This window comes from Loxodonta africana, chromosome 8 (assembly GCF_030014295.1).
Source record: "Loxodonta africana isolate mLoxAfr1 chromosome 8, mLoxAfr1.hap2, whole genome shotgun sequence".
Classification (NCBI taxonomy): domain Eukaryota; kingdom Metazoa; phylum Chordata; class Mammalia; order Proboscidea; family Elephantidae; genus Loxodonta; species Loxodonta africana.
Genome location: NC_087349.1, coordinates 132,546,568 through 132,570,347, shown reverse-complemented (window position 1 = coordinate 132,570,347; position 23,780 = coordinate 132,546,568). Strand labels below are relative to the sequence as shown.

The following is a 23,780-nucleotide window of genomic DNA, read 5'->3' as shown; positions in this document are numbered from 1 at the left end:
CTAAATCTATAAATCATTTTGAAGAGAATTAACTTATTTTTTATATTGAATCTTGTAATCCATGAACACGGTATATCTTCCCATTTATTTCAGCATATTTATTTATTTGTTAAATGCTTTGAAGTTTTCAGCATATAGATTCTGCAGTACTTTGCCAGATTTATACCTAAATATTTCTCTTTTGGGGCAATTATGAGCAGTATTGTTTTAATTTTGGCTTCCTATTGTACATTGTTAGTATATGAAAATATGATTTTTTTTTAGGTGTTGACTTACCCTGTAATATTGCTAAACTCACTTATTAATACTAGGAGTTTTTGCAGGTTCTCTGGGGTATTCTATATAGATAATCATGTCATCTGAATCTCGGGACACTTATTTCTTCCTTTGCTTTTGTTTCCTTTTTTTGTCTTATCACACTGGCTAGGACTATCAGTATGATGTTAAAGGAGTGGTTAAAGTGGATATCCTTGTCTTATTCTTAATTTTAGAAGAAAAGCATTTAGTCTTTGACTTTTAAGTATGACGTTAGCCGTATAGTTTGTGCAGATGCTCCTTAACAAGTTGAGAAAGTTTTCCTCTATTCTTAGTTTGCTGAGGGTTTCATTATAAGTGTTTTATTTTGCCAGATACCTTCTATGAGTCAATTGATACAATCCTTTGGATTTTCTTCTTTAGGCTATTTATATGGTGGAGTACATTGAGTTTCAAATATTGAATCATCCTTGCATTCCTCACTTGACTGTTGTATATTATTCTTTTTATATATTTCTGGGTTCCATTTGCTACTATTTTGATGAGGATTTTTGCATCTTGGTTCATGAGGGATGTTAGTGTATAGTTTTCACTCTTTGTCTGGTTTTGGTATCAAGATAATGATGGCATTGTAAAACGGGTTGGGCAGTGTTCCCTCTTCCATTCTCTGGAAGAAATTAAGTAAAATTGGGTTATTTATTCTTTAAATATTTCATAGACTTTACCATTGAAACAATCTTGCTTGGGAGATTTCTCTTTTGAAACGTTTCAGCTACACAGTCAATTTCTTTAATGGTTACAGGAGTATTAAAATTATCTGTTTCAACTTAAATGAGATTGGTAGTTTGTTGTTTTCAAGAAATTGGTCCATTTCATCCATGTTGAAAAATGTGCATTAAAAGTGTATAATATTCCCTTTTTAAAATTATAACATGGTGAAAATATACCTAACAATATGTATGCCATCTAAACAGTTTCTTCATGTACAATTCAGTGACATTGATTGCATTCAAGTAGTGCAATCATTCTTGCTATCCTTTCCCAAATTATTCCACTGCCATTAACAGAAACTCAATGCCCCCTAAGCCAGAACTCTCCCTTTTTCCTTCCTTCCCACCCCTCGTAACCACTGATAATCTTTGGCTTCTGTATATTTGCCTATTTCATATAAGTGAGATCATACAATATTAGACATTTTGTGACTGACTTAATTTGCTAAACATGAGATTGTCAAGTTTCATCCATGTCATGGCATACATTAGGACTTCATTTATCTTTATGGCTGAGTAGTATTCCATCATGTATATATACCACATTTTATTGACCCATTCATCTGTTCGTGGACATTTAGGTTGTATCCACCTTTTGGCTATTGTCAAAAGTGACGCAGTAAACATTGGTGTACAGGTTTCCGTTTGTGTTTCTTCCTTCACTTCTTCTAGGCATATATCTAGGATTATGATTGCTGGGTCACAGGAAAATATGGTAGATCTATGTTCAACCTTTTGAAGTACTGCCAAACTGTTTTCCACAGTAGCTGTGAGTGTTCTCTTTTAATGGCTGTGAGGTCTGTAGTGATATCCTTGGTTTCTTTTCTGATTTGTTAAGTTGTGTCATCTCTTTTTTTCTTTGTCATTGTTTGTCAGTCTTGCTAGAGGTTTATCAGTTTCACTTATCTTTTCAAAGAACTTGCTTTTGGCTTCGTTGATTTCTTTATTGTAACTTGAGTAATTCTGTTTTCAATTCTTTGATGTAAGCTCTTACTTATCTCCTTAATCTTATTTCTTCTGCTTGATTTGCTCTTCTTTTTCTATTTTTTATTATAATTCTTTTAAAAATTTGTATTGTGGTGAAATATGTATAATAAAAAACTCACCAGTTCAATCATTTTTACGGGTACAATTCAGTGACATTAATTATGTTCACCATGTTGTGCAAAATTTTCCATCACCCTTAATAGAAACTCAGGACTCCTTAGCAATCCCTCCCCATTTTCTCCTTCCTTCTGCTTCTGGTACCTACTAATAAACTCTTGTCTCTATGTATTTTCCTATTCTGGATACTTTATATAAGTATATGTTATTTGTCCTTTTGTGTCTGACTTATTTCACTTAACATAATGTTTTCAAAGTTCATCTATGCTGTAGTATATATCGGAATTTCATTCCTCTTTATGGATGAATAATATTCCATTATATGTACCTAACACATTTTATTAATCTATTCATCTGTTGATGGAAACTTGGTGGCTGCACCATTTTACAATCCCACCATCAATAGATGAGGATTCCAATTTCTCCACATCCTCTCCAACACTTGTTATTTTGTTTTTCTGTTAGCAGCCATCCTAGTGGGGGTGAAATAATATCTCACTGTGGTTTAGATATGCATTTCCCTAATGGCTAATGATATTGAGCATATTTTCATGTGTTTATTGGCAATTTTTATATCATCTTTGGTGAAATTCTTATTTAAACCCTTTGCACATTTTTCAAATTGTGTCATCTTTTTGTTGTTGAGTTGTGGCAGGTCTTTTTACATATATGGATATTAAACCCTTGTCAGATATATTGTTCCCCAATACTTTCTCCCATGCTTCAGGTTGTCTCTTCATTTTATTTATTGTGCTTTAGATGAAGGCTTGCAGAGCAAATTAGTTTCTCATCAAATAACTAATACACATATTGTTTTGTAAGATCTGTTGCCAACCCCACGACATGGCAACACTCTCCACTTCTCAGCTTCGGGTTCCCCATTACCTGGCTTCCTGTCCCCTCCTGCCTTCTTGTCCTTGCTCCTGGACTGGTGTGCCCATTTAGTCTCATTTTGTTTTATAGGCCTGTGTAATCTTTGACTGAAGGGTGAAACTCAGGAGTGACTTCAGTACTGAATTAAAAGGGTGTCCAGGGCCATACCCTCGGGGTTTTTCCAGCCTCTGACAGACCACTAAGTCTGGTCTTTTGTGTGTGTGTGTGAGTTAGAATTTTGTTCTGCATTTTTCTCCAGCTCTGTCCAGGACCTGTGATCTCTGTCAGAACAGTCTGTGGTGGTAGCCGGGCACCACCCAGTTGTGCTGGACTCAGTCTGGTGAAGGCTGTGATACTTGTGGTCCATTAGTTCTTTAGACTAATCTTTCCCTTTTGCCTTTGGTTTTCTTCATTCTCTCTTGCTACAGATGGGGTGGGACCAGTGGAGCATCTTAGATGGCCACTCACAAGCTTTTAAGGCCCCAGACGCTACTCATCAATGTAGAATGTAGAACATTTTCTTTATGAACTGTTATGCCAGTTGAGCTAGATGTCCCCTGAGACCATGGTCCCCAGCCCTCAGCCCATTAATTTGGTCCCTCAGGGAGTTTGGATGTGTCTATAAAGCTTCCATGACCTTGCCTTGGTCAAGTTGTGTGACTTTCCCAGAATCGTGTACTCTTACCTGTCACCAAAGTTACCATTTATCTATTGTCTAGTTAGTGTTTTTACCTCCCCACACCCCAGCCCCCATAACTATCAGAGATTTTTTCTTTCTGTGTGTAAACTTTTTCATGAGTTTTTATAATAGTGGCCTCATACAGTGTTTGTCCTTTTGTGATTGACATATTTCACTCAGCATAATGCCCTCCAGATTCATCCGTGTTGTGAGATGTTTCCCAGATTCATCATTGTTCTTTATTGTTGTATAGTATTCCATTGTGTGTATGTACCATAGTTTGTTTATCCATTCAGCTCTTGATGGGCATTTAGGCTGTTTCCATTTTTTTTTTTTTTTCTTTTGTGAATAATGATGCATCGAACATGGGTGCACATATGTCTATTCGTGTGATGGTTCTTACTTATATAGGATATATTCCTAGGAGTGGTATTGCTAGATTGTATGATATTTCTATTCCTAGCTTTTTAAGGAAGCACCATACCTTTTTCCAAAATGGTTTTATCATTTTACATTCCCACAGCAGTGCATAAGAGTTCCAATTTCCCCACAGCCTCTTCAACATTGGTTATTTTCTGTTTTTTTTGATTCGTGCGAGTAATCTCGGGCTGAGATGGTGTCTCATTGTAGTTTTGATTTGCTTTTCTCTAATGGCTAGTGATTGGGTGCATTTCCTTATGTGTCTATTAGCTGCCCAGACATCTTCTTTGGTGAAGTGTCTGTTCATATCCTTTGCCCATTTTTAAATTGGGTTGTCTTTTTTGTTGTTAGAGGTGTTGGGTTTTCCTGTAGATTTTAGATATTAGACATTTGTCAGATTTTTCACAGCCAAAAAATTTTTCCCAGTCTGTAGGTTCTCTCTTTACCCTTTTGGTGAGGTACTTTGGTAAGCGTGTTTAATTTTTAGAAGATCCCAGTTATCTAGCTTATCTTCTGGTGTTTGTGTATTGTTAGTTATGGTTCGTATTATATCTATTCCATGTATTAGGGTCTGTAGCATTGACCCTACTTTTTCTTCTATGATCTTTATAGATTTTGGTTTTATATTTAGGTCTTTGATCCATTTTGAATTAGTTTTTGTGTATGGTGTGAAGTATGGGAACTGATTCATTTTTTTACAGATGGATGTCCAGTTTTGCCAGGACCATTTATTAAAAAGATTTTTTCCCATTTAATGGATTTTGGGTCTTTGTGGAAGATCCGGTGACTGTAGGTGGATAGATTTACATCTGGGTTCTCGATTCAGTTCCATTGATCAACATATCTGTCATTGTGCCAGTTCTAGACTGTTTTGACTACTGTAGCTGTAGAGTAGGTTCTGAGGTCAGGTGGTGCCAGGCCTCCTACTTTATTCTTCTTCTTCAATAGTGCTTTACTTATCCGGGCCCTCTTTCCTTTCCACATAAAGTTAATGATGAGTTTTTCTATCTTGTTAAAGAATGCTGTTAGTATTTGGATCAGGATTGCGTTGTATTTGTAGATTGCTTTGGGTAAAATAGACATTTTCACAATGTTGAGTCTACTTATCCTTGAGCATGGTATGTTTTTCCATTTTTGTAAGTCTCATTTGGTTTCTTGCAGCAGCGTTTTGTAATTTTCTTCGTATAGGTCTTTTACATCTCTGGTTAGATTTATTCCTATTTTATTTTTTTAGGAGCTCTTAAAAATGGTATTGCTTTCCTGATTTTCTTTTCAATGTTCTCTTTGTTGGTATATAGGAATCCAACTGATTTTTATATGTGTATCTTGTATCCTGCTATTCTGCTAAATCTTTCTATTAGTTCCAGTAGTTTTTTGTGGAGTCCTTTGGGTTTTCTATCTGCTGATGCGAATGGTTTTCTTCTTCCTTACTAATTAGGATGCCCTTTATTTCTTTTTCTTGTGTTATTGCCCTGGCTAGAACTTCCAGCACAGTGTTAAATGGGAGTGGTGACAAAAGGCATCCTTGTCATGTTCCTTTTCTCAGGCGGAATGTTTTCAGTCTCTCTCTGTTAAAAGAGATGTTGGCCATTGGTTTTGTATACCAAACCAAAAAATCAAACCCAGCGCCATTGAGTCAATTCCAGCTCATAAAAAAAAAAAGCGACCCTATAATGCCTTTATTATGTTAAGGATTTTCCCTTCTATACCTATTTTATTGAGAGTTTTTTTCAGTTTTTTTTTTTAATGGGTTTTGGGCTTTATTGAATGCCTTTTTTGCATCGATTGAGATGATCGTGTGATTAGTTTCTCTTGTTTTATTTATCTGGTGGTTATGTTGATTGATTCTCTTATGTTTAACCATCCTTGTATACCTGGGGTTGTGGTGTATTATTTTTAATATGATGCTGAATTCTACTGACCAGAATTTTGTTAAGAATTTTTGCATCTATATTCATGAAAGGAGACCCTGGTGGAGTACTAGTTAAGAGCTACAGCTACTAGCCAAAAGGTTGGCAGTTCGAATCCACCAGGCACTCCTTGGAAACTCTATGGGGCAGTTCTACTTTGTCCTATAGGGTCGCTATGAGTCAGAATTGATGCAACTGGTTTGTTTTGGGGGTTTCCTGAGAGATACTGGTCTGTAATTTTCTTTTTTTTGTTGTGTCTTTGCCTGGTTTTGGTATTAGTGTTATGCTGGCTTCATAGAAGGAATTCAGAAGTATCCCTTCCTTTTCTATGTTCTGATATAGTCTGAGTAGTTTGGGTGCAAGCTCTTCTCAGAATGTGTGGTATAATTCTCCAGTGACGCCATCTGGGCCAGGGCTTCTTTGTGTTGGGAGTTTTTTTTTTTTTTTTTTTTTAAATACCCTTTTCAATCTCTTCTCTTATTACGGGTCTGTTCAGATTTTTTACCTCAGTTGGTGTTAGTTTAGGTAAGTAGTGTGTTTCCAGAAATTTGTCCATTTCCTCTAGGTTTTCAAATTCATTGGAGTGTAGTTTTTCAAAATATTCTGTTATGATCATTTTTATTTCATTTGGGTCTGTTGTAATGTCCCCCATTTCATTCCTTATTTGGGTTATTTGCTTCCTTTTCTGTTTTACTTTTGTCAATTTGGTCAGTGGTTTATTGATTTTGTTGATCCTTAAAAGAACCAACTTTAGTTTTTATTGATTCTTTCTCTTGTTTTTCTGGTCTCTATTTCATTTATTTCTGCTCTGGTCTTTAATATTTCCTTTTTTCTGGTGGCTGTGAGCTTCTTTTGCTGCTCTCTTTCTCTTTGTTCTAGTTGTATTGCTAATGTTTGGATTTTCTCCCTTCTTTTGTGATGTGTGTATCTATTACTAAAAATTGATCTCTGGACACTGCCTTTATTGTGTCTCAAAGGTTTTATTATCATGTGTTTTGATTCTCATTGGATTCTAGGAATTTTTTGGTTCCATCTTTGATTTTTTCTTTTACCCAGTGGTTTCTAAGCAGTGTTCATTCAGTTTCCATGTATTTGATTTTTTCCCTTGTTCTTCCTGTTATTAATTTCTACTTTTATGCTATTGTGATCAGAGAAGATATTTTGTATTATGTCAATGTTTTGGATTTTGTTAAGGGTTGTTTTGTGGCCTAAGATGTGGTCTCTTCTGGAGAATGTTCCATGTGCACTGGAAAAGAATGTGTACTCTGCTTCTGTTAGGTAGAATGTTCTATACATGTCTATGAGGTCAGGTTGGTTGATTGTGTGTTATAGATCTTCTGTAACTTTGTTGAGTTGCTTTCTAGATGTTCTGTCGTTTATCTAGAGTGGTGACTTGCAGTCTCCTACTATTATTGTGGAACTGTCAATTTCTCTTCTCAGTGTTGTTAGAGTTTTTATGTATTTTGGAGCCTGTCTTTAGGTACGTAGATATTTATTATGGTTATATCTTCATGGTGGATTTAATTATCATATAATGTCCTTCCTTGTCTTTTGTGGTGGATTTTGTTTTAAAGTCTATTTTATCTGAGATTAGTATAGCCACTCCTGCTCTTTTTCAGTTGCTGTTTGCTTGATATATATTTTTTCCATCCTTTGGTTTTTAATATATTTATGTCTTTGTTTCCTTCTTGTATTCCCTGTCCACAGTCCTTGGTGCCTGAGGTCCAAGACAGCAAATCTGGGTGGCAGTGAGCTCTTGTCTCTACTGCCAAGTGACCATATCTCATTGGAAGGTGGTGGAGGTCTTCTACAGGGAAGAAGGATGGGCAGTGTATCCCTGGTTACCACGTGTTTTGTTTCCTGTTGGCGGTTCCTCAAAGTTGCCTTCCCGTATACCCTGTCTGAATTCCTTGGTGGCTGTAGCCCAAGATGGAGAATCCCTGCCCCATTAACTGGTAGGGGATCTCCACTCTGTAACTCTCCTTATTGTCTGTTCTCTGTCAGTTTCTTATTCCATTCAGTGCTTGATCAAGTTCTTTATCACTTCATTTAATGCTTAGGGTTCCAGGGTTGATGTTTGTATCTGTTTGACTTAGTTTTTTTTTTATCTTTGCTGAGGAGAGATGGCATGGTGCATCTGTCTATAGCACCATGTTGGCTGGCTCCTCCACTGGGTTGTCTCTTCATTTTGTTGTAAAGTCATTTGAGGCACAAAAGTTTTTAAATTTGATCAAGTCCAACTGATCTATTTTTTCTTTTGTTGTATGCTTTTGTATCATATCTAAGAATTCTTTTTCTTAAGGTGAAAGTTTAAATTACTGATTTGGTATTTTTTTTCTTTCTTATTTCTGCCATGATTTTTCCTCTAACCACTGCTTTACCTGCATCTCTTCAAGTTTAATACATGGTATTTTCGTTTTTGTTTAATTCAAAATCATTCCTAATTTCTTTTGGGACTTCGTCTTTGACCTGTGGATTATTTAAAAGTATGTTGCTTAATCTCCAAGTGTTTGATGATTTTCTTGTTATCTTTCTGTTGCTTTTAGGTTTTTTTCTAGGTCGTTTCCATTATGGTCAGAAAACATACTTTGTATCATTTCAATTTTCAAAAAATCGTTATGTTTGTTTTATGACAAACAACAATGCATGTGTGTGTGTGCGTATCTGTGTGCTATCTTAGTTTCTTATTTCTATGTTTCATCATCATAATTTTATAGGAATTCTGAAAATTTGGTTTGTGTTTCCTCTTTGACCCAGAAGTTAAAAAAGATATTTTAAATTTCCAGCAAAGACGGAAATTTTTCCCCTAATTTTCTTATTAACATATAGGTACACTGTCCTGTGATCAAAGAATGCTGTTCTGTTTAAATGTATTGAAATTTATAGTCTATTATATGGTCAGTTTTTTGTATGCTCCATGAATACTTAAAATAATAATTTATTCTCATTTTCAGAGTGCTGTATGTATTTTTTGTATGTATTTATCATCTTGACCTTATTAATTATATTATTAAAGTATTCAATATCTTTGCTTATTATCTGTTCATTTCAACATTCTTGGATTAAAGGAAATTACCAATTTGCCTGTTTCTCCTCATATATACTGGAATTTCTGTGTTATCAAGATTACTGCTGTGTGATTTCATGTATAGATATTTATAATGTTCATATCTTTATTAGCATTGATAATGTGCATTATTTTGTCTAATTTAATGCTTTTTTGGTCTGAATTTCATTTTTTTTCTGATATCAAGATATTGACTCTGGTTTTGTTTGTTTATATTTGTCTGGTATATTTTTGTCCATGCAACTCTTGTATTTTGTCCATGCATCTCTTGCATTCAGCATTGAGTTGGGTTTTATTTTGTGATGCAATCTGAAAATTCTAATAAAAAATAGGTGAAGTTAGCCCATTTACAATACTTATAAGCCAGATATATTTGGTTTGAGTTTTGACTCCGTTTTTTTCAAATTCTTTTTAACTCTTTCATGTCTGTTTCGTTTTGTTTGCCTTTCTTATTTCTATTCTCATGTCTCTTAATAAGTTTTCCTCATGTCTATTCTCTCTTTTATTCTCTTTAGTTTGTTACCATCTTGTATTTCTGCTTTGTGATCTTTCATATAAGCTGTTACTGTACGTAGTTTTTTTTTTTTTAATTCCCAGAAGGATGTTTTGTTGCTAACAACTTCATGGAAACATTTTTTGAAAAGTGTTCTTTGTTAATCTTATTCATTAAAAAAATTTTTTTTTGCACTGATGTTTGTTCCAGGAAACTTTTAGTTCATTGTATAATGAGTTGGATTTTCCGTGCTTACCTATTTGCAGGAGGTTACTTTAGAGGTTTTTTTTTTTTTTTTTTTTCCTGGCAATTTCTGAGAATCGCAGCCTCATGCTCTAGATGTTTTCTTAGCACTTCACTATCTATCCCCCCTTTTTATTTTCTGTTTGCTTGCTCTGTGCTCAATTATCCCAGATACCACAGCCATAATTGTGTGTAAGGGATATGGGCTCATCACTCCTGAGTGTGTCCCTTACTATAGAAAGTGTATTTTTTGCTATTGTCTTCTGAGATCTGTTGCTCTGATGATTTCTCCCCAGCTTCACCTCTTCCTGCACTTACCCCAAGTGGTTTATGAGCTTATTTGATAGTTTTTACACATATTTTGAGTGTAGAGATTATACTGTGTCTTACTTCTGCTTACAATGGAGTTTGTGCTTTTTTTTTTTTTTTCTTCTACTTACCTTGTTATTTTTGTAGGCTATCTGTGAGGAGATGGGAGAAATCACTGTCACATACCACCACCATGTTGGTACCATAATTCTCAACAGCACATTCTACAATGATTTGGCTGTGACCCACAGCCATAGTTTCTAAACTTAGACTCATAAAAAGACTCATAGTCCTTCAAAATTCTTGTCTCAAATCACCCTAATCACTTTATCTCAAGTTTTATGTAGTCCCAAGTGTTGTCATTCCAAATAACATATAGAAAAGTTAGCCACTTACATTCAAAATTTAGGATATAAAACCTATCATACATACCTGCTTTGTTTTATCTTTCATTAATATTTTCTTTCCTTTCTCTTGAAATCATGCTTTTCCAACAGACTTGATATGGTATAAAAACATTCAGTGGCAGGGCTTCAGAGTAGATGATGGAAGAACTTGGTTGTCTCCTCTTGGATCTTCAACATTTCCTGGAGAATAATCCCTTTGCTTACAGCTGAGAAAGTTTTGACCAGTTATGTTTACAGGATCACCTGCACCAATGTCATGCATTCTTTGGCACCATGTATGATTTTAAGTTCCATCAGAGTCATTAGTTTAAATGCCATCATCATCATATAACATGTTATTCCAAATTTGTCAAGCGCTTTCATGAGGTTACCTTCCTCTGAAGATATATAATCTTGAAATGTAGACACCAACTGGTGACTGAGCTCCCTCCGACTTGATTCAGTAGACCCTGAGTTACTCTTCTTTAGTTGCCCTCTCTTGTTCCAGAGATTTTCCCTCCCTGCTGCATTGCCGTGAAACCCTCCTTTTTTGTAATTTACTTTTTTTGCTGTTGTTGAAAATGTACACAACAAAACATACACCAACTCAACAATTTCTACACGTATAATTCAGTTACATAGGCTACATTCTTTGAGTTGTGCAACAATTCTCACCCTCTTTTTCCAAATTATTCCTCCCCCATTAACAAAAACCCTCTGCCCCTTAAGCTTCTCATCTAAGCTTTCGAATCACTGTTGTCAATTTGATCCTATATAGCTAGTTCTTTAAAACAGCACAATGCTGAAAGACAACATTTTTCCTAATTAAGCTGTCGTTTGATTTGAAGTAGGGCTTTAGAAACCAACACAACCTGTGCAAAGGCAAGGTCATGGTATAGGCACATCCAAATTCCCTAAGGGACTGAATTGCTGGGCTGAGGGGTGTGAGGATCATGATCTCAGGGAATATCTAGCTCAATTGGCATAACATAGTTTATAAAGAATATGTTCTACATTCTGCTTTGGTGAGTAGTGCCTGGGGTCTTAAAAGTCTGTGAGCACCCATCTAGGATACTCCACTGGTCTCACCCCTTTTGGAGCAAGGAAGAATGAAGAAAACTAATGATACAAGGAAAAGATTAGTCCAAAGGACTAATGGACTATGGTCTCCACCAGACTGAGTCTAGTACAACGAAATGGTGCCCAACTACCACCACTGACTGCTCTGACAGGGATCACAATAGAAGGTCCCAGTCAGAGCTGGAGAAAAATTTAGAATAAAATTCTAACTCAAAAAGAAATACCAGACTTGCTGGCCTGACAGAGACTCAGTAATGAGGTCATTTTTTTTTTTATTAACTTTTATTGAGCTTCAAGTGAACGTTTACAAATCAAGTCAGACTGTCACATATAAGTTTATATACACCTTACTCCGTACTCCCACTTGCTCTCCCCCTAATGAGTCAGCCCTTCCAGTCTCTCCTTTTGTGACAATTTTGCCAGCTTCCAACTCTCTCTATCCTCCCATACCCCTCCAGACAGGAGATGCCAACACAGTCTCAAGAGTCCACCTGATATAACTAGCTCACTCTTCATCAGCTTCTCTCCCCTACCCATTGTCCAGTCCCTTTCATGTCTGATGAGTTGTCTTCGGGAATGGTTCCTGTCCTGGACCAACAGAAGGTTTGGGGACCATGACCGCCGGGATTCCTCTAGTCTCAGTCAGACCATTGAGTATGGTCTTTTTGTGAGAATTTGGGGTCTACGTCCCACTGGTCTCCTGCTCCCTCAGGGGTTCTCTGTTGTGCTCCCTGTCAGGGCAGTCATCAATTGTGCCTGGGCACCAACTAGTTCTTCTGGTCTCAGGATGATGTAGGTCTCTGGTTCATGTGGCCCTTTCTGTCTCTTGGGCTCTTAGTTATCATGTGACCTTGGTGATCTTCATTCTCCTTTGCTCCAGGTGGGTTGAGAACAATTGATACATCTTAGTTGGCCACTTGTTAGCATTTAAGACCCCAGACGCCACATTTCAAAGTGGGATGCAGAATGTTTTCATAATATAATTATTTTGCCAATTGACTTCGAAGTCCCCTTAAACCCAATGGCATTTTTTAATGAGTTGGAGAAACAAATCACCAACTTCATATGGAAAGGAACGAGGCCTAGGATAAGTAAAGCATTACTGAAGAAAAAGAACAAAGTTGGAGGCCTCGCTCTACCTTAGAACCCATTATACTGCCACAGTAATCAGAACAGCCCAGTACTAGTACAACAACAGACACATAGACCAACGGCACAGAATTGAGAACCCAGACATAAATCCATCCACCTATGAGCAGCTGATATTTAACAAAGTTCCAAAATCTGTTAAATGGGGAAAAGATTGTCTCTTTAACAAACAGTGCTGATATAACTGGATATTGATCTGTTAAAAAAAAAGAAACAGAATGCATACCTCATACCATTTGCAAAAACGAACTCAAAATGGATCAAAGACCTAAATATAAAATCTACAATGATAAAGAGCATGGCAGAAAAATAGGGACAATGGTAAGGGCCCTAACACATGGCATAAATAGTATACAAACCATAACTAATAATGCACAAACACTATAAGGGAAACTTGATAACTGGGAGCTCCTAAAAATCAAACTCTTATATTCATGAAAAGACTTCACCAAAACAGTAAAAGAGAACCTACAGACTGGGAAAAAAAAATTGGCTATGACATGTCTGATAAGGGTCTAATCTCTAAAATCTGCAAGATACTGCAGCACCTCAACAACAAAAAGACAAATAATCAAATTAAAAATGGCTTCATCAAAAAAGTGGCTGACAGACATGTGAAGAAATGCTCATGATCATTAGCCATTAGAGAAATGCAAATCAAAACTACCATAAGATACCATCTCACCCAATAAGGCTGGCACTAATACAAAAAATACGAATGTTGGAGAGGTTGTGGGGAGATTGGAACTCTTGTGTACTGCTGGAGGAAATGTAAAATTGTACAACCACTTTGGAAATAAGTTTGGCACTTCCTTAAAAAGCTAGAAATAGAAGTACCACAAGATCCAGCAATCCCACTCATAGGAATATATCCTAGGGAAGTAAGAGCTGGCACATAAACAGACATTTACACACCCACGTTCACTGCAGCATTGTTCACAATAGCGAAAAGATGGAAACAACCTAAATGCCCATCAACAGATACATGGACAAACAAGTTATGTTACATGCATACAGCGGAATACTATGCAACAATAAAGAACAATGATGATTCCGCAAAACACTGTACAACATGGATGAATCTGGAGGGCATTATGCTGATTGAAATTAGTCATACACAAAAGAACAAATATTGTATGAGACCACTATTATAAGAGCTCAAGAAATGGTTTAAACACAGAAAAAAACATTCTTTGATGGCTATGAGGGGAAGAGAAATTCACTAGCTAGGTGGTAGATAAGGATGAACTTTGGTGAAAGGATGGACAGCACACAATGCCAGGGAAGTCAGCACAACCGGACCAAAGCAAAACCTGGAACTTTCCTAGATACATCCAAACACTCTGAGGGACAGAGTAGCTGGGGCTGGGGCCTGGACATTATAATTTCAAGGGACATCTAGGTCAACTGGCATAATGAAGTTTATTAAGAAAATGTTCTACACTCCAGTTTGGTGAATTGCTGCTTAAAAGCTTAAGAGCAGCCATCTAAGATGCATCAACTGGTCTCATCTCACTTCGAGCAAAGGAGAATGAAGAAATCCAAAGACACAAGGAAAATGTTAGCCCAAGCCAGAGACTCCACCAGCCTGTGACCAGAAGAACTAGAGGGTGCTCACCTACCACCAATGACGGCCCTGACAGGGGAACACGACAAAGAGTCTGGATGGAGCAGGAGACAAGTGTGAAGCAGAGCTCAAATCATACAAAAAGACTAGACTTAATGGTCTGAGAGAGACTGAAGGAACCCCTCAGACTATGGCCCCCACATGCACTGTTAACCCAAAACTGAAACCATTCCCAAAGCCCACTCTTCAAACAAAGTTTAGACAGGCCTATATAACAGAAAACAATGCACAAGAGAAATGTGCTTCTTAGCTTAATCAGATATATGAGACCAAAGGGGTAGCTCCTGTCCAAAAGCAGGACAAGAAGGCAGGAACTGGTCAAATGGGCACAGGGAACCCAGAGTGTTCCTGTGTCCATTCGAGAGGGGGGGATGTGCTATCACACTGTGGGGATTGCAACTAATGTCACAAAATAATATGTGTATAAGTTTTTGCATAAGAAATTAACTTAAGCTGTAAACTTTCACCTAAAGCACAATTAAAAAAAGGAAAAAAATGTGAGACAATAAAGTTCTTTTCCTTAGAACCAAAAAAAAAAAAAAAGAAGAAGAAGAAGAAGAAGAAAAGTTAAATGACATATTACATTAGGTAAATCTGCTGCAGAAGACCTCCTTAAAGTATTAAAAAGCAAAGACGTTACTTTGTGGACTAAGGTGAGCCTGACCAAAGCTATGGTATTTTCAATCCCCTCATACACATACAAAAGCTGGATGATGAATAAGGAAGACCAAAGAAGAATTGACACCTTCGAACTGTGGTGTTGGTGAAGAATATTGAATATACCTTGGACTACCAGAAGAAGGAAAAAGTCTGTCTTGGAAGGAGTACAGCCAGAAAGCTCATTAAAGTAAGGATGGCAATATTTTGTCTCACATACTTTGGACATGTTATCAGGAGGGACCAGTCCTTGGAAGAACATCATGATTGGTAAAGCAGAGGGTCAGCGAAAAAGAGGAAGACCCTCAACAAGATGGATTGACACAGTGGCTGCAACAATGGGCCAAAACAGCAATGATTGTGAGGCTGGCGCAGGATCAGCCAGTGTTTTATTCTGTTATGTATAGAATTGCTTTCAGTCAGAATCAACTTGACAGCAAGTGTAAATGTGGAGCAGAATTTCAAATTCTTATGGAATTCAGACTTTTCTGGAGCTGTTGGGACTGGATGAACCCTCAAAACTATTGCCCAGAGATAACCTTTAAGCCTTGTACCTTAAACCAAAAATACCCCCTGAAGTATTCTTTAAACCAGCTCTTTGAACCACTTCATTCTGGTTCAAACCCCTGCTGAGAATTTGCATTTCTAACAAGTTCCCAGGGACTTATGCATAAGAATCACCTGGAGATCTTGTAAAAATGTAAGATTCTCATTCAGTACATCTGGGGTGGAAATGCAAATTCTCAGCAGGGAGCTTCTTAGAAATACAAATTATAAGCATGGATTTGAACCATAGTGAACCAGTTAAAACCCTACTTTATTTATTTTATTTTTTTAATCTCACTTTAGATGAAGTTTTATGGAACAAACTAGTTTCTCATCAAACAGTCAGTACACACATTGTTCTATGATATTGGTTAACAACCCCACGATATGCCAACACTCTCTTCTCAACCCTAGGTTCCCTATTACTAGCTTTCCTTTTCCCTCTTGCCTTCCAGTCCCTGCGCTAAGGCTGGTGCGTCACTTTAGTCGTGTTTTGTTCCATGGGCCCATTCAATCTTCGGCTGAAAGGTGAACCTCAAAAATGACCTCATTGGGGGGCCAAGATGGCTGACCAGGTAGACGCTACATCGGATCCCTCTTGCAACAAAGACTTGGAAAAACAAGTGAATCGATCACATACGTGACAATCTACGAACCCTGAACAACAAACACAGATTTAAAGAGTTGACCTGAGTGACAGAGACGGAGAACGAACAACTACGGGGAAGCAGAGACTGTTTTTGGAGCCTGGAGCCAGCGTCCCAGTCAGGTAACCTTGGCGCCGGGCTTAGGACTGGGCGCAGGGGAGCTGAACAAAACATCCTGTCACGGCACAAAGACAGGGCACAGCCCTACCCCCCTGAACTAACCCCGGGAGGGGGCCCAGCCAGTCCGTGCGGGCGGCGTGGCGACGTGGCTGGTGGGAGAAGTCCCCGGGAGGAAGTGACTGGTTTTGGAGCCGGGAATGCAGAATCCCAGCTGAGGAACCTTGGCTCCAGGCTTTCGACTGGGCACAGGGGTGCTGAGTACGGCATCCAGTCACAGCGCAAACACGGGGCGCAGCCCTACACCCCTGAACTAACCCCAGGAGCGGGCCCAGCCATCCACGTGGGCGCCGGGAGGAGAAGTACCTGGGAGGCAGCGACTGATTTTGGAGCCGGAGGTGCAGCGTCCCAGCCGGGGAACCTTGACGTGGGGCTTTGGACTGGCGGCGGAGGAACTGACCGTGGCTTCTGCAGGCCAGACCCTCGGGGGCAATTTCTACACAGCCAGCACATATGGGCGACAGGCCCCTCAGGAATCTCAGATAAAATAGTCATCCCAAGAAAGATAAGCAACTTTGGCTATATTCCGGGGTGCTACTCTCTCCTGTTTTTCTGAACCCTCCCCTCCCCTTCCCAGATGGCTTCATTAACATTGGAATTTCCTGAGCCAGAGGGAGAATGGCTCCGGCTCCGCGGCTTTTCTTTTCCCTTTTTTTTTTTTTTTGGTCTTTTCCTAACCCATTCTTCTGGCCTGAGAGAAGCAACCACAAAAAAACCAGGGACCAAAAATCCTTCCCTAATTGGACTAAAAACACAGAACCAGCTCCAGCCAAGCATATATGATCCATATCTTGGGCTTTCATCCCTACAGGGAACAAGGCGGCTATTATAATGCAAAGGCATTTCTGATAGGGATCTGACTGCATTTTTTTAGTGGATTTACTGGAAAAACAAGTTTCCCAGGTCTGATATCTCTGTGTATTCAACAGAGCCCTAATTGAACCACAACAGGGAACTGAGGGCTGAAGCTCCCCCAGACCACCTAGCCTCTTGCCTTAGGGGTCTAAGGAGAGTGACACCTACCAATCTGTAGAGGTACTTGCATTGGGGACCTAAGGTACAGCTGCAGAGCCCTCCCACCAAGGTGCTTTAAGAATCGAGACACACCTACCTCACTGACACCTGGAGGAAGCCTGTCAGCATCCTGCCCCCGCTGGAGTGTGAACTCCAGCTGCTACTAGAATCTGGTGCACACAATTATCACCACTACTTCTCAAGGTGGATAGGTGACAGTGTGCATCACACACTTGATGACCCCAAATCAGATTCTACTCAAGAATAGTGAATGGACTCAGGCATATATATCTGGTAATAGCCCAGACCAGCTGGTAATAGGTCATAAGTAAGTTAAGGGCTACAACAATCAAGACAGCACAATCTAGTAGCCCATCCATGTATACTGAAAGAAAACAAAACAAGATAAGACTCAGTGAGCAAATATAGAATAAATCACTACAATATCTTAGTGATGGCTAGGAGACAGCAGTCGATATCAAACCACATAAAGAAGCAGACGATGACAGCTTCTACAACCCCCCAAACTAAAGAGTCAAAATCTTTCCCAAATGAAGATACAATCCTGGAATTATCAGATACAGAATATAAAAACTAATTTACAGAATGCTTCAAGACATCAGGGATGACCTCAGAAATGAAATAAGGCAAACTGCATAAAAAGCCAAGGAAAACACTGATAAAACAGTTCGAGAACTCAAAAAGATTATTCAAGAACATAGTGGAAAAATTAATAAGTTGCAAGAATCCATAGAGAGACAGCATGTAGAAATCCAAAAGATTAACAATACAATTACATAATTAGACAATGCAATAGGAAGTCAGAGGACCAGACTTGAGCAATTAGAATGTAGAGTGGGAAATCTGGAGGACCAGGGAATTAACACCAACATAGCTGAAAAAAAAATCAGATAAAAGAATTAAAAAAAATGAAGAAGCCCTAAGAATCATGTGGGACTCTATCAAGAAGAATAACTTGTGTGTGATTGGAGTCCCAGAACAGGGAGGGAGGACAGAAAACACAGAGAAAATAGTTGAAGATCTGCTGACAGAAAACTTCCCTGACATCATGAAAGATGAAAGGATATCTATCCAAGATGCTCATAGAACCCCATTTAAGATTGATCCAAAAAGAAAAACACCAAGACATATTATCATCAAACTTGCCAAAACCAAAGATAAAGAGAAAATTTTAAAAGCAGCCAGGGAGAAAAGAAAGGTCTCCTTCAAAGGAGAATCAATAAGAATAAGTTCAGACTACTCAGCAGAAACCATGCAGGCAAGAAGGCAATGGGATGACATATACAGAACACTGAAGGAGAAAACTGCCAGCCAAGGATCATATATCCAGCAAAACTCTCTCTGAAATATGAAGGCAAAATTTAGATATTTACAGATAAACACAAGTTTAGAGAATTTGCAAAAACCAAACCAAAGCGACAAGAAATACTAAAGGAAATTGGTCAGAAAACCAATAATATCAGATACCGGCACAATACAAGGTCACAGAACAGAACATCCTGATATCAACTCAAATAGGGAAATCACAAAAACAAATTAAAATTAATTAAAAAAAATGCTCAAAATAGGGAATCATTGAAGTCAATATGTAAAAGATTACAATAATCAAACAAAGGGACAAAATACAGGTGGCATAGAACTGCCATATGGAGAGGGATACAAGGCGATATAGGACAATACAAGTTAGGTTTTTACTTAGAAAAATAGGGGTAAATATTAAGGTAACCACAAAGAGGTCTAACAACTCGATAACTCAAAACAAAAACCAAGAAAAACGTAACGACTCAGCAAACATAAAGTCAAATACTATCAAAATGAGGATCTCACAATTTACAAAGAAAAACATTTCAGCACAAAAAAGTAAGTGGAAAAATGAAATTGTCAACAACACACATAAAAAGGCATCAAAATGACAACACTAAACGCTTACTTATCTATAATTACACTGAATGTAAATGGACTAAATGCACCAATAAAGAGACAGAGAGTCTCAGACTGGATAAAGAAACACGATCCGTCTATATGCTGCCTACAAGAGACACACCTTAGACTTAGAGACAAAAACAAACTAAAACTCAAAGGATGGAAAAAAATATATCAAGCAAACAATAAGCAAAAAAGAAGAGGAGTAGCAATATTAATTTCTGACAAAATAGGCTTTAGACTTAAATCCACCACAAAGGATAAAGAAGGACACTACATAATGATAAAAGGGACAATTGATCAGGAAGACATAACCATATTAAATATTTATGCACCCAATGACAGGGCTGCAAGATACATAAATTAAATTTTAACAGAACTGAAAAGTGAGATAGACACCTCCACAATTATAGTAGGAGACTTCAACACACCACTTTCGGAGAAGGACAGGACATCCAGTAAGAAGCTCAATAGAGACACGGAAGACCTAATTACAACAATCAACCAACTTGACCTCATTGACTTCTACAGAACTCTCCACCCAACTGCTGCAAAGTATACTTTTTTTTTCCAGTGCACATGGAACATTCTCTAGAATAGACCACATATTAGGTCATAAAACAAATGTTTGCAGAATCCAAAACATTGAAATATTACAAAGCATCTTCTCAGACCACAAGGCCAGAAAAGTGGAAGTCAATAACAGAAAAATTAGGGAAAAGAAATCAAATACTTGGAAACTGAACAACACCCTCCTGAAAAAAGACTGGGTTGTAGAAGACATTAAGGAAGGAATAAGGAAATTCATAGAATGCAACGAGAATGAAAATACTTCCTATCAAAACCTCTGGGACACAGCAAAAGCAGTGCTCAGAGGCCAATTTATATCGATAAATGCACACATACAAAAAGAAGAAAGAGCCAAAATCAGAGAACTGTTCCTACAACTTGAACAAATAGAAAGTGAGCAACAAAAGAATCCATCAGGCACCAGAAGAAAACAAATAATAAAAATTAGAGCTGAACTCAATGAATTAGAGAACAGAAAAACAATTGAAAGTATTAACAAAGCCAAAAGCTGGTTCTTTGAAAAAAATTAACAAAATTGATAAACCATTGGCTAGACTGACTAAAGAAATACAGGAAAGGAAACAAATAACCCAAATAAGAAACAAGAAGGGCCACATCACAACAGACCCAACTGGGATAGAAAAACAAAAGGAAAGAACACGCTCAGCGTTTCTCAAGCTGAAAGAACTGAAGAAAAAATTCAAGGCTGGAGTGGCAATAGTGAAGGATTCTATAAGGAGAATATTAAATGACCCAAGAAGCATCAAAAGAAGATGGAAGGAATACACAGAGTCATTATACCAAAAAGAATTAGTTGGTGTTCAACCATTTCCAGAGGTAGCATATGATTAGGAACTGATGGTAATGAAGAAAGAAGTCCAAGCTGCACTGAAGGCATTAGTGAAAAACAAGCCTCCAGGAATTGATGGAATATCAATTGAGATGGTTCAAGAAATGCATGCAGTGCTGGAGGTGCTCACTCATCTATACCAAAAAATATGGAAGACAGCTTCCTGACCAATTGACTGAAAGAGATGCATATTTATGCCTATTCCCAAGAAAGTCGATCCAACCGAATGTGGAAATTATTGAACAATATCATTAATATCCCATGCAAGCAAAATTTTGCTGAAGATCCTTCAAAAGCGGCTGCAGCAGTATATCAACAGAGAACTGCCAGAAATTCAGGCCAGATTCAGAACAGGACATGGAACCAGGGATATCATTGCTCATGTCAGATGGATCCTGGCTGAAAACAGAATACCAGAAAGATTTTACCTGTATTTTATTGACTATACAAAGGCATTCGACTGTGTGAATCATAACAAATTATGGATAACATTGCAAAGAATGGGAATTCCAGAACGCTTAAGGGTGCTCATGAGGAACTTCTACATAGATTAAGAGGCAGTTGTTCAGACAGAATAAGGGGATACTGATTGGTTTAAAGTCAGAAAAGGTGTGTATCTGGGTTGTATCCTTGCACCACACTTATTCAATCTGTATGCTGAACAAAAAAATCCAAGAAGCTGGACTATATGAAGAATGGGGCATCGGGATTGGAGGAAGACTCATTAACAACCTGCATTATGCAGATGAAACAACCCTACTTGCAGAAAGTGAACAGGACTTGAAGCACTTCCTGATGAAGACCAAAGACCACAGCCTTCAGTAAGGATCACACCTCATCATAAAGAAAACAAAAAAACTCACAACTGTACCAGTATGCAACATTATGACAAACGGAGAAAAGATTGAAATTGTCAAGGATTTCATTTTACCTGGATTTACAATAAACACCCATGGAAGCAGCAGTCAAGAAATCAAAAGATACATCGCTTTGGGCAAACCTGCTGCGAAAGACCTCTTATGTTGAAAAGCAAAGATATCACCTTGAAGACTAAGGTATGCCTGACACAAGACCTGGTATTTTCAATCACGTCATATGCTTATGAAAGCTGTACAATGAATAAGACTGAAGAAGAATTGATGCCTTTGAACTGTGGTGTTGGCAAAGTATATTGAATATAGCATGGACTGCCAAAAGAAGGAACAAATCTGTCTTGGAAGAAGTACAACCAGAATGCTCCTTAGAAGCAGGGATGGCGGGACTTCGTCTTACATACTTTGGACATGTTGTCAGGAAGGATCAGTCCCTGGAGAAGCACATCATGCTTGGTAAAGTACTGGATTAGTGGAAAAAAGGAAGACCCTCAACGAGGTGGATTGAAACAGTGTCTGCAAATGGGCACAAGCATAACGATTGAGAGCATGGTGCAGGACTGGGCAGTGTTTCATTCTGTGGCACATAGGGTCTCTGAGTCGGAACTGACTTGATGGCACCTAACAAAGACAAAAACAAAAACATCTATTTAGCAAATACCCCTCCCCCTCCCTCCCTCCCCACTGTCATAGCCATCAAAGAATATTTTCTTCTGTGTTTAAACTATTTCTTGAGTTCTTATAATAGTGGTCTCATACAATATATGTCCTTTTGCAACTAACTTCACTCAGCATAACGCCTTCCAGATTTATCCGTGTTATGAAATGTTACACGGATTCCTCCTTGTTCTTTATCTGTGCATAGTATTCCATTGTATGAATATACCAGAACTTATTTATCCATTCATCTGTTGATGGTCACCTTAGTTTCTTCTATCTTTTTGCCATTGTAAACAGTGCTGCAATGAACATGGGTGTGACTGTATCTGTTCGTGTAAAGGATCCTATTTGTGTAGGATATATTCCAAGGAGTGGGATTGCTGGATATTATGGTAGTTCTATTTCTAGCATTTTAAGGAAGCACCAAATTGATTTCCAAAGTGGCTGTACCATTTTATATTCCCACCAGCAGTGTATACAACCTCTCCAACATTTATTATTTTGTGTTTTTTGGATTAATGCCAGCCTTGTAGGAGTGAGATGGAATCTCATATTAGTTTTGATTTGTATTTGTATAATGGCTAATGATTGTGAAGTGAGCATTTCCTCATGTACCTGTTAGCTACCCGAATGTCTTCTTTAGTGAAGTGTCTGTTCTTATGTTTTGCCCATTTTTTAATTGGGTGATTTGTCTTTTTGTAGTTGAGTTTTTGCAGTATCGTGTAGATTTTAGAGATCAGGTGCTGATCAGAAATGTCATAGCTAAGAACTTTTTCCCAATCAGTAGGTAATCTTTTTACTCTTTTGGTGAAGTCTTTGGGTGAGCATAGGTGTTTGATTTTTAGGAGCTCCCAGTTATCTAGTTCTCCATTCTTAGTACTGTTTTGTATACTGTTTATGCCATGTATTAGGGCTCCTAACGTTATCCCTATTTTTTCTTCCATGATCTTTGTTGTTTTAGATTTTATATTTAGGTCTTTGATCCATTTTGAGTTCATTTTTGTGCATGGTGTGAGGTATGGGTCTTCAGTTATGGATACACAGTTATGCCAGCACCATTTGTTAAAGAGACTGTCTTACCCTCAATTAATAGACTGTGGGCCTTTGTGAAACATTAACTGCTCATATTTGGATGGCTTTAAGCCTGGATTCTCAATTCTGTTCCATTGGTCCATGTACCTGTTGTTGTACCAGCACCAGGCTGTTTTGACTACTCTGGTGGTATAAAATTAGGTAGTCTTTCTTTTCCAGTAATTCTTTAATTATCTGGGGCCTCTTTCCTTTTCATATGAAGTTGGTGATTTGTTTCTCCATCTCCTTAAAAAATGCCACTGGAATATGGATCGGAATTGCATTGTATCTATAGATCCCTTTCGGTAGAATAGACATTTTTACAATGTTGGGTCTTCCTATCCATGAGCAAGATATGTTTTTCCACGTATGTAGGTCTCTTTCGGTTTCTCGCAGTAGCATCTTGT

At 37.9% G+C, this 23,780-nt stretch overlaps 1 long non-coding RNA gene across 1 annotated transcript in view; it reads right to left on the bottom strand.

Annotated features, from left to right (window-relative positions):
• Window positions 1-21,924: 21,924 nt before the first annotated feature.
• The window catches only part of LOC111752992 (uncharacterized), a 49,607-nt gene continuing 47,751 nt past the window's right edge, over window positions 21,925-23,780 (bottom strand). Inside the window, exon 6 of the long non-coding RNA XR_010322831.1 lies at window positions 21,925-22,263. This is a non-coding gene — a long non-coding RNA (uncharacterized LOC111752992). The remainder of the gene's footprint in view (window positions 22,264-23,780) is intronic.